Source organism: Onychostoma macrolepis, chromosome 25 (assembly GCF_012432095.1).
Source record: "Onychostoma macrolepis isolate SWU-2019 chromosome 25, ASM1243209v1, whole genome shotgun sequence".
NCBI classification, from domain to species: domain Eukaryota; kingdom Metazoa; phylum Chordata; class Actinopteri; order Cypriniformes; family Cyprinidae; genus Onychostoma; species Onychostoma macrolepis.
Genome location: NC_081179.1, coordinates 6,641,736 through 6,653,807, shown reverse-complemented (window position 1 = coordinate 6,653,807; position 12,072 = coordinate 6,641,736).

Sequence of the window (12,072 nt, the reverse complement as noted above, 5' to 3'; positions counted from 1 at the left end):
GGAATACATCAGCGAGAAGAACGACTGCAGGAAGAACACAGATGCTTTTATGCATCATATGATTGTGTGTGTACTGGGATCCGAAGCGATGTAGTTCTTGAAAAAGTCATTAAAATTGAAGCATTTAAAGATTCTTTGAAAACACTCTTTTAAAAGCATGTCTCTTTTGGGAGAACCGGATTTCAATATAGCTGTTATTTTGGCTGGAAGGCAAAAAGAAGCAAAAAACTTTATTTTAAGGGGGTCATTGGATGCAAAATTCACTTGTTTGAACTGAAATGTGTGTTGGCAGTGTGTGTATACCCTATAATGATAAAAATCCACCCAGTGTTGAAAAAAAAAAAAACATAAAAACATAAATCATAACCCCTTTCTCAAATCAAGCCGCTCACAGATTCTTGGCTATGTGATCGATTGTTGATTGACACTAGCGTTTTACCTTAGACTCGCCCTGGTGAGCTGTAAACAGTACGTCATTGTTTCACCGCCGGAGCAGATGTGGACAAGAATGGCTCTTAACCGATTGAGGTGTTTTGTTGTTGGATGTAATAATGAATATTGCAGTCGTCATTTACTCCCGACATCAGAGCCACTGAAGACGCAGTGGATTACGTTTGTTTCTGAAGGGAACCCCCCAATCTACCTAAATTAGTTTATGTTCGCGCAAATCATTCGCGATCCAGCTTCATCTGCAGAAGTGAGTATAAATTTTTTTATGAATCTTTGCAGATCACCTTTCCTAATAATGAGCTAGTTGGCAAGTTTCACGTTTCACTAAAGTTGACAGTTTCTCAGAGAATGGCTCATCACCCCACAGAAGAGAGGGGCGGGGTGAGCAGAGCTCATTAGCATTTAAAGTGACATGCACTGAAACAGGTCGCTGTGAACAGAGCTGTTTTTGATGGTAAAAGGGTGTTGTTTTACTCTACCATTGAGAAATTTTAACCAAAGTATGTTATAGACTTTTCATTAAGGCCCTAAAGAATCATATCAACTTGTGGAAAATGGGCATCCAATGATCCCTTTAAATACATTTTACACTTTATAGTTTAAAATGATGAACACTTACATAAGACTCCAATCTTACATGGAATCTGTTTCTGCCATGGAATAAAAAGTTCATATCTCACACTTCTGATTTTTTGCAAAGTGTTAAAGGGATAGTTCACTCAAAATATGAAAATTACCCCATGTTTTACTCACCCTTACTTTACAATTCTGAGAAGAAAAGTCAGAATTAAAATTAAAACCATTCAAACCATTTCCGAATCTCAGCTATAAATGCAGCTACCTTATTTTTCCAAAACAATAATAAACAACAAAAACATGCCCCCATCCAGAGAAGCATTAATAGTTTTATTCAGCAAGAATGCAGTAAATTAATCAAAATAACATTTGGAATGTTACAAAAAATTCTGATTTCAATACGTGCTGTCCTTTAGAAATTGGTATCCATCAAAGAATCCTGAAATTAATCAGCACAACTGTTTTCAACATTGATAATAATTAGAAATGTTCCTTGAGCAGCAAATCAGCATATTAGAATGATTTCTGAAGGATGATGTGACACTGAAGACTGGAGTAATGATGCTGAAAATTCAGCTTTGCATCACAGAAATAAATAACATTTTAAAATATATTCAAAACGCATTTTAAATTGTAATATTTCACAATATTACTGTATTTTAAGTAAACGCAGCATTCATGAGCATAAGAGACTTTCTTCAAAAGCATTCCCAAAAATCTCACCAATCCCGCACTTTTCAAAAGTAACGTATACTTTTTGAATTATTGTATTAGTATAACCTGTATAAAACTTGCCACCACAATACTAAGATGCTCTCGGTGGTTGTTTGCACATTGCTAAGTAGTTGCTAGAGTGGTTTCTAGCGTGTTCCTTAGCCAGTATGATACCCATAAGAATAAGCAATATTAATCGCCTAAACAAGCCCCACTAATTAGTAAGTGCACCTGTAAGTTTGCATTTCAAAGCACAGTGGCGAGATGATACGATTAGACTCTGCCTTAAGCATTTAACGCATTAATGCTAACCTGGAGAATGAGACACAGTGACGCAAAAGAGTATAAATATATTGCGCAAGAGCATGAAAAGTTACTGAAAAAGTGTGTCATCTGCTTTTCTCGCCACCAGGAAGTCCCAGCTGCCTACCAGATGGCAGAATTTGCCTGGAAAATATTTACCCTTCCTCTCATCATACGAGAACATTTGCCAAATGCCACGTGCCTGAGAACATGTTTAACAAGTGGAGCGCAGAGACAGAGACAGACAGACGGAGACCCGGAGTTCTGCTTCAGTGTGATATTGATCTGTTGCTCTGACACTTTAGTGTGAAGAATGACCCTCGGAGGGCATCCTGAAAGAGTGTGTGAGTGTGTGTTTGTTAAAGCGCTATGATCCCTTTTATGGATGGGAAACGGCTTTCAGAATCAGTCAGGCTTTATACAGTTGTGCTTGGGTCACCTCTAAGGCCAGAAAATATACTGTGCTTATTTACATACTTTATTGTTTGCATAGTTTTGTATTTAGAAACAAATAATCTGACTAAGGGCCTGTTCACACCAAGTAACTAGTTACATGTAAGAGAATTATGTAATTTAATTACAAAATAAATGTACAGGTAACTGTAATCTGCTACAGTTACTGAGAAAAATGTGTAATTAAATTACTGTGAACAACAAAAGTTTGTGATCTTATGATTTATGTTTTGTTCATAAGATAATCTTCAGAAATTAATAACATTTTACACGGTAAATAAATCTGTTAAAATATGGCACAATGTACTGTGTTAAAAAAACAAAAACCTGTATTTATTATTATTATATTATTATAATTTTTAGAGTATACAGGTGCATCTCAGCAAATTATTTTTTTCCTCCCACCCCAAATTTTTTCCACTCACCCCAAATTTTTTCCATCACTATGTCCCTTAAAGGGCTCCGTAGATTAGAGCTTACAGCTCATGACAATCAAAAATCTAGTATCTCAAAATATTAGAATATTTCCTAAGAACAATCAAAAAAAGGATTTGCAATATAGAAAAGTTCAAGTTCTTTAAAGTATGTTCATTTATGCACTCAAAACTCCAGCATCAGTGAAGTATGGCATGGAAGCGATCAGCCTGTGGCACTGCTGAGGCACTATTGAGCCTTCAGCTCGTCTGTATTGTTAGAGCCACTGTTTCTCATCTTTCTCTTGAAAATATACCATAGATTCCACATGTTGGCTGGCCAATCAAGCACAATAATATCATGGTCAGCAAACCACTTGGAAGTGGTTTTGGCAGTGTGGGCAGGTGCTAAAGTCCTGCTGGAAAAAGAAATCAGCATCTCCATAAAGCTTGTCAGCAGATGGAAGCATAAAGTGCTCCAACATCTCCTGGAAGACAGCTGCATTGACTTTGGACTTGATAAAACACAATAGACCAACACCAGCAGACGTCATGACACCCCAAATCATTGCTGACTTCAGAAACTTCACACTGGACTTCAAGCAGCTTGGATTCTGTGCCTTTCCAGTCTTCCTCCAGACTCCATACCTTGATTTCCAAATGAAATGCAAAATTTACTTTTATCTGAAAAGAGGACTTTGGACCACTGAGTAACAGTCCAGTTCTTTTTCCTACCTGGTCTCATGGCATTTACGTACCTGGGTGCACTTTTTAGCGTGACATGAAATACGTACCAATAAGTACATATCACTGCAGTTTCCAAAATAAATGAACACTTTCACGCAAATTTACAGAGTTGCGATTAATAAAGCGTAATTTTCACACAATTACTTGAAGAATATCATGCTATGACTTCAAAACAATATTAATATGCTGGGAGATTTGAAAACTGATGAACATTAGCATCGCACACATCCAGCTTCATATCTATGGGTTTTCATACATGACAAGTTTGTTCGGTAGCTTACGGAGTATGGAGACGGACTTAGGAGACGAGAAGCACCGGTTCGAATCCCGTGTAACTATGGTTCGACAAAGTAGTTAAAATCTGTATAAAAGGAAGTTCAAATGGCACAGTTGCATCAGCTAATACGTTTTTATATCAGTTTTGCATTTGTTAACACTATCGGGTAGGATTAGGGCTGGATTTGGTGTAGGGCATATTTCCAACACGATAGAGCATTAACCTTTAGCGACAGTCCCCGGATATTTGAATTCTGAACCGCCGCAATACGTATCTGAAGCAGCGTAAGTAAAAAACAGCAATACGTACCAATATCTACGTAATAAAAACGTTCCAGGGTTCACATATTGAACCTGTGTTTTAGCGCCACTCAGTGGACATTTCTATTTGAAACTGCGGCGAAACGTGCAGCAAGGTACGTAAAACGATATCACACAAAAAGTGCGCAGAGGTACATATTTTTATGAGACCAGGTTGTCTTTTTCTCCTTAGCCCTGGTAAGATGCTTCTGACGCTGTTTCTGTTTCAGAAGTGGCTTGGTAGCCCTTTTCCTGAAGACGTCTGAGCGTGGTGACTCTTGATGCACTGACTCCAGCTTCAGTTCACTCCGTGTGAAGCTCTCACAAGTGTTTGAATCGGCTTTGCTTGACAGTATCCTCAAGCTTGCGGTCATCCCTGTTGCTTGTGCACCTTTTCCTACCTAATTTCTTCCTTCCAGTCAACTTTGCATTTAATATGCTTTGATACAGCACTCTGTGAACAGCCAGCCCTTTCAGTAATGATCTTCTGTGACTTACCCTCTTTGTGGAGGGTGTCAGTGACTGTCTTCTGGACCATTGCCAAGTCAGCAGTCTTCCCCATTATTGTGGTTTCAAAGAATAAAAGATTCTTTGAATTTATATTGTAGGGATGCTCCTTTATTGAAACTCGGATGTAAATATTGTAATATTTTGAGATACTGGATTTTTGACTTTCATGAGCTGTAAGCTCTAATCATCAAAATTAAAACAAACAAAAAAAACTTATGAAATGTTTTACTTCACATGTAATGAATCTGGAATATATGAACGTTTCACTTTTTCAAATAAGTTACCAAAAAAAATATATACCATATACAGTAATACAGTTTTACCTGTATTGTTGTGTTTTAAAGTTAATGGATAAAAAAAAATAGTATAATTTTGAAGCCCTAAGTGCATTTAGCAAGTCAAGGCTATAAACAATCTACACCATGGTCACATGACTTCAATGTCACCATCACAACATATTGCAGGAATTTAACAAAAAAAAAACTTAACTTTAGGACAACGGAACTTCAAGTTAAAAAATGCAAACTCCTTTTTAGGTTTTAGGCTTCATTTTGCCAGCACTCTATTAAACCTGTTGTTAGAGCTAAAAATTATTTAAGATCATACTCTGCAAGCTTCCTCTCAAACTATTGCTCTGCCATAGTTGACCTGAAAGAGAAAACTATAGAAGACTGTAGAAGCAGACAATTTATGTTAATGCCCACTAATGCACCCCTTGCAGCCATGCAACACATAGCATTGTTTAATGTATTGCGGTCTGCCACATTTCAGAATGCAAAGATGTTAAATCGAGCTTGCGTAGCTAGAAGTGTCTGTGTATTTGCATACAGTATGCTTCAGGCCTAACAGGTGCTGGTTTAAGGCATTGGTTAGCTAATCTAGAATTAGCTTGGTAGGGGACACCAAAAACCAGATCAGCAACTAAATAAAACAATGAATTTCTGAGGTCTGCCATGTAACCTAAGGTTCTGCTTGTCACTTTAGCAAGTCTTTCATTAAAAGCTTCTTAGCTTGAGGTCAGTTTGTTTTCTTAATAATTTTCCACTGTGCATGATTCATCAGTGCCTATTTTTCTAAAGAAAAAACGGTGTTGTTTTTATACTCGTCCATCAAAATGAAATAACTTTCTTTGCCTCAAAGATGTTTTTTCCTTCTTTAATGACAATTCTGAATGACCGCAAGCGTGACATTGCTTTAATAATTGAGAAGTTAATATTGAGTGCCTTAGGTAAATTTAGAAACAAATTTGAGAAAATGATTTGAATAAAGACACTCATAAAAACAGTTACTTCTTGTGATCCTAAATGAATAGAAAACCATAAACACTATATAATAAATGAAAGTGTGTTATAACAAATGGGTTGAGTGAACAGTTTATTGATTCACTCATACCTTGTTTTCTTCATGAATAAATCAGTTTTGTTGAACAAACCAGTTCAGTGAATAATTCAAATGACTCATAAAGATGTCACCTGTCTTTGTGTTATGTATATCTGTTTTTTTGTTTGTTTTTTTTTTACTGTAGAAAGAGTCAGTAAAAATCCAGTAATCAGGGATATTAACCAAATCTAATACCATAAAAAACATTTTCTTTACTTGAAATAAAATAAACATTAACTGAAATAAAAAAAAAAACAAGATCATTAATTAAAGCTAAAACTAAAATTAAAACCATTAAAAATACTATAATACACATTATAATGCTTTTCATTATTTAAAATAACATAAACATTAACTAAAACAAAATGAAATATAAATTTATTTCATCAAGTTGCCAAGGCAACATTTCTCATTTTAATTTAGTTTAGTTTGTTGTCCTAAAACGACTAAAATGAAAACATTATATATATATATATATATATTTAAAAAAAATTAAATAAAAATAAAATAGCTATAGAACTGCTAAAACCTTAACTACAATGATAATAGAAAATATTAAAATATTTTCCCTGATTTAATAAATTATTATTAATAAAACAGTACCTCAGTGAAATTAAAGTAACACCAATAAAAAAAATTATAAACATAATATTTCAGCTAGTTGCCACTGCAACATTTGATGTAGGCTACTAAATTTACTTCAGTTTTAGTTATTATCTATAGGCATATTTTACAAAACTACTAAAAATGACAAACAACTAAATTACACAAACTTTATATTTATATTATAATATTTATATTATATTTACTGTAAATATTTCAAATCTTTTTATTGCTATTTTGTATACTGTAACGTGGCTGACGAGACGTGAGACGTGTGGATCCAAGTGCAAGCTTTTATTTAAAGGCATGGTCATATATACAGGCAGGGTCGAAACAATGGCAAACAGGTATGGCAGGGACAAGACAAAGAGTAATCCTAGGGCAAGCGAAGGTCGACGATGGGCGAACAGTATCCAAAAGGGTAAGGCAGAGAGATAATCCAGGAAATGGAATAAACAGAGTCTAAACAGTGAGACAGGGGTAAATACTGGGAACACAGACTAGAAAACAACAAACGTTCCGTAAAGCAGCTGACACTCGGGGAGTGAAAAATGCAGGACAATACAGGAACTGAACAGAAACACGGAATGGCACGGAAAAGGTTAATTCAAGAAACACGGGTTAGAATAAAACACAGGAAAACAGGCAAGGCAAGACTAAGAAAACTACATGGGCTCCGTAGAGTAGCTAACGCTAGGAGAGGGATGTGTGCATACAATACTCGGCAGTGAGGGAAAGGAATTCCAGGGTTTATATAAGGCATGTAATCAGTGTGTGCGTAGGATCAGGTGTGTGTGTGATTGGCTGCAGCTGAGTGTAATGAGTGCAATGAATTGTGGGAACTGAAGTTCAGTGTAAGTGTAACGATCTGTGCAGTGTAAGAGTCCATGTGGTGAGCGAGTGACCTCTGGTGGAGGGTGAATGGAAGTTCATAGACTGGATTCGTGACATATACAAATTGAAATAATGATAACAAGGTAAAATATTATGTATAAATTAGTGCTGTCAAACGATTAATCGCATCCAAAACAAAAGTTTTTGTTTACATAATACAGGTGCATCTCAATAAATTAGAATGTCGTAGAAAAATTCATTTATTTCAGTAATTCAACTCAAATTGTGAAACTTGTGTATTAAATAAATTTAACGCACACAGACTTTTAATTGTGATGATTTTGGCTCACATTTAACAAAAACCCACCAATTCACTATCTCAACAAATTAGAATAATGTCATAAACACCAATAAAAAAAAAAAAAATTTAGTGAATTGTTGGCCTTTTGGAGAGTATGTTAATTTACTGTATATGTACTCAATACTTGGTAGGGGCTCCTTTTGCTTTAATTACTGCCTCAATTCGGCGTGGCATGGAGGTGATCAGTTTGTGGCACTGCTGAGGTGGTATGGAAGCCCAGGTTTCTTTGACAGTGGCCTTCAGCTCATCTGCATTTTTTGGTCTCTTGTTTCTCATTTTCCTCTTGACAATACCCCATAGATTCTCTGTGGGGTTCAGGTCAGGCGAGTTTGTTGGCCAGTCAAGCACACCAACACCATGGTCATTGAACCAACTTTTGGTGCTTTTGGCAGTATGGGCAGGTGCCAAATCCTGCTGGAAAATGAAATCAGCATCTTCAAAAATCTGGTCAGCAGAAGGAAGCATGAAGTGCTCCAAAATGTCTTGGTAAACGGGTGCAGTGACTTTGGTTTTTAAAAAACACAATGGACCAACACCAGCAGATGACATTGTACCCCAAATCATCACGGACTGTGGAAACTTAACACGACTTCAAGCAACTTTGTGGCTTACCCTCCTTGTGAAGGCTGTCAATGATTGTCTTCTGGACAACTGTCAGATCAGCAGTCTTCCCCATGATTGTGTAGCCTAGTGAACCAAACTGAGAGACCATTTTGAAGGCTCATGAAACCTTTGCAGGTGTTTTGAGTTGATTAGCTGATTGGCATGTCACCATATTCTAATTTGTTGAGATAGTGAATTGGTGGGTTTTTGTTAAATGTGAGCCAGAATCATCACAATTAAAAGAACCAAAGACTTAAACTACTTCAGTCTGTGTGCATTGAATTTATTTAATACACGAGTTTCACAATTTGAGTTGAATTACTGAAATAAATGAACTTTTCCACGACATTCGAATTAATTGAGATGCACCTGTATATGTGTGTATACTGTATATATTTATTAAGTATATATAAAATACAAACACATGCATGCATATATTTAAGAAAAATATGTTATGTTTATATATTAAAGGGGTGGTTGATTGCGATTTCACTTTTTTAACGTTAGTTAGTGTGTAATGTTGCCGTTTGAGCATAAACAATATCTGTAAAGTTATGAAGTTGAAAGTTCAATGCAAATGGAGATATCATCTTTTAAAATTCGGGTAGTTTAATGCCTACAAATATGGCTCGTAGGGACTACAATGAGTTACTTCCCGGGTCCGTTATATCAGGAACCCAGATAAACCCTGCCCTCAGGAACATGCAATAAAGGGGGCGAGGCCATGCTGCGCTGCTTTAGAGAAGAGAAAACTAGGGGTGCATGTAAAAATCTATTCATATATGAATCGCGATTCTGTCTTCTAACGATTCTAATGGATTCACAAGTTTCAAAATCAATGTTCTAAAGCAATGGTTCTCAAGCCTGTTGCTCGCATCCTCCTGCTATGCACACGCTCTGCATCTCTCTCTCTCTCTCTCTCATTCAGATCATCAGCTCAGTGAATACACTTATTTTCACATACTGTAGCTATGAGAAGGGTTATACATGGATGTGTGCGGTTGCTGTACTGTATTAAAGCTTTAATTAGAATAAAACCGTATATTAAAAGCTAACAAAGTAGCAGACAACAACAAACAAAAAACTTAGGCCTACCATTAAGAGCAGTGCTTGCACAGGTTCTCTGCGATCCTCTTCACTAATATCTTCTGCGTCTCAATCGGGCTCAAACTGATAAGCAATATCGACGACGCCATTGTTCACAATACAACCGGAGCACATGCCGCTGAGCTGAGGGGCGGGACGTTTAGACGCGTACTAGAGATGGTTTAGCCAATCACAACACAATGGGGCAGCTAACCTATCAGAGCCCATCGCGTATTTCTGAGGGAGGGGCTTCATAAAAGCAGGAAATGATCAGCTCGTTTAGAGGAGAAGGGACAGAGGGGAAAAAGTGTTTTTTAACAAATGAAGCATTAACACATGTTAGACTGCACCCCATAAACACTATCAAGCCTAGAAAAAAAAACAATCAACCACAACTTTAAATATATTTATATATAATATAAAATATAAGAATATAAATATATATATGCATATAAATGTAAATATTTTCAAAATATACTGTATGTGTGTGTATTTATATATACATAATAAATATACACAGTACACACACATATATTATGTAAACAATTTTTTTTATTTTGGATGCGATTAATCGCAATTAATCGTTTGACAGCACTAGTATAAATATGAATAAAAACTCAAATATGAATAAAAATCTCTAATAATATAAAAATAATGCCATAATAATATTAAAAATATAATATAATATAAAAATAGCACTGCCACTAATGCACAGACAAACAAAACAAACAACATACGTCACTTGGCCAATCAAATTTGAGGACTATAGCACTAACTATTCTATAATATACGATGGTCTGCTGCCTACGTTTCATGGTCCAATCAAATCCCGATTGACAAAATCAAGTCCCGCCCATCTGAATATTCAGCTTCACTTGGCATATGCCACATAACAGAAATTAAAAAACATCGTTGACGGCATTTCACAATGCTTTTAAAGCTCTCAGGCCGCGATGAGACATGACTCTCAAGAAGTCCCTCGCCTGGGAATCAGCTCCTCTCGAAAGCACGACATTCACTTAAGAACAACATCAAGAGCAACTCAGAGGACACTGGGTGCAGAACATCTGCCAGTTCATTTATCTAGGGCTCAGTAAGCTCTGTTAGTGCTGAGCTGTTTGTTCGCTCCTCCAGGGCCTTGCGAGTGTTTGTGTTGACCCCTGCGAGAGAAATTTCTCCCCTAATTAATCTGTTTTAATTGTCGGTTCCTCATTGTCTGCGTCAATGTTAATCCTTGAGTCTAATCCGCGGACACACACGCTCATTTCCCGTCTCTCCGTGACTCGGGAACTTTTGGGGGAACGTGATAAGTGTTAGTTTCATCTCTAATGAAGCCAGAAACACTCTCCGCTGTTAGCTTTACTGAGAGCCATTAAAACAAACGCAGCAGAGAGGAATGAAGTGGCCAGGACAAACCTTCCCCCCCTTGAGAAACGTGCTGCTGTATAATCACATTTCCAGGCTGTTAATTGAAAAGCAGAGTGTTAATCTTCCTTTTCTGAAGCGCTCATAATTACCGCAGCTCAGCAGCGTCTCCAAGATTAAAGTCATCTGAAAATCTCCCTCACCTTCATGAAAGGGCAGAAACGGATGCTCACTTTCTCGTAGCCTGTGTGTGGTAGTCTAACAAAGCCAGACTGCTTCTTCTGGCCAAGAACGCCTACTTAGACAGAACATAGCCAACTGACGGACACGTAAAGTGGCCAAACATAGTTTACTTTTACTACATTTTACAGTTTAAAATGTCTCTCGAAAGCCTACATCAATGATACAGTCCATGCAACAAATCAACTATCATCTTGACCTAGATGTAAGTTTCGGATGGAGAAAAAAAATCTCAATAATTTTTTCTTGTTTTGTTGTAATAAAACTGGTTCAAAGAAGTCTATTTTTTCCTTAATCCAGTCTACCAGGAATGGCAATTACTCATAATGAGTATTTACTGAATACTCAATGCTCATTGAAGTAAATTCCTTAAATTAAATCTTTTGTTTATCATTAATTCAAAGAGGATTTTAGACTTGTTATGGGTTTCTAAAATATTTAGAAAGGAGAGAATAGATCCCAGTACACTGCAGTCGCTTGCCAGATTCCTTATATTTATTTTAACAGCAACATTCAGTCTTCAGACAATATAAAAATGGCTGCTACATATACAGATATACATATAATGCATTTTTTAAGCTATGGGTGACCATCCAGGTGTGCTGTATTTATTTGGTCTCTACATATTTTCATATAAAGATTTTTTGTTTTTTGTTTTGTTATGTGCGTGCTTTTTCAGGGGTTCTTGTTTAAATTGATATGGCCAGCTTGATTCTGTCACAAGCATATAAAAAACACATGATTAAAAACATGTAGTTGTGATTATTTAATCTCAAAATTATGATTTTTCACCCCTCAGAATTGTGAGATATCAGAATTATGAGAAAAAGTTTGAATTGTGAGATATAAACCTGCAAT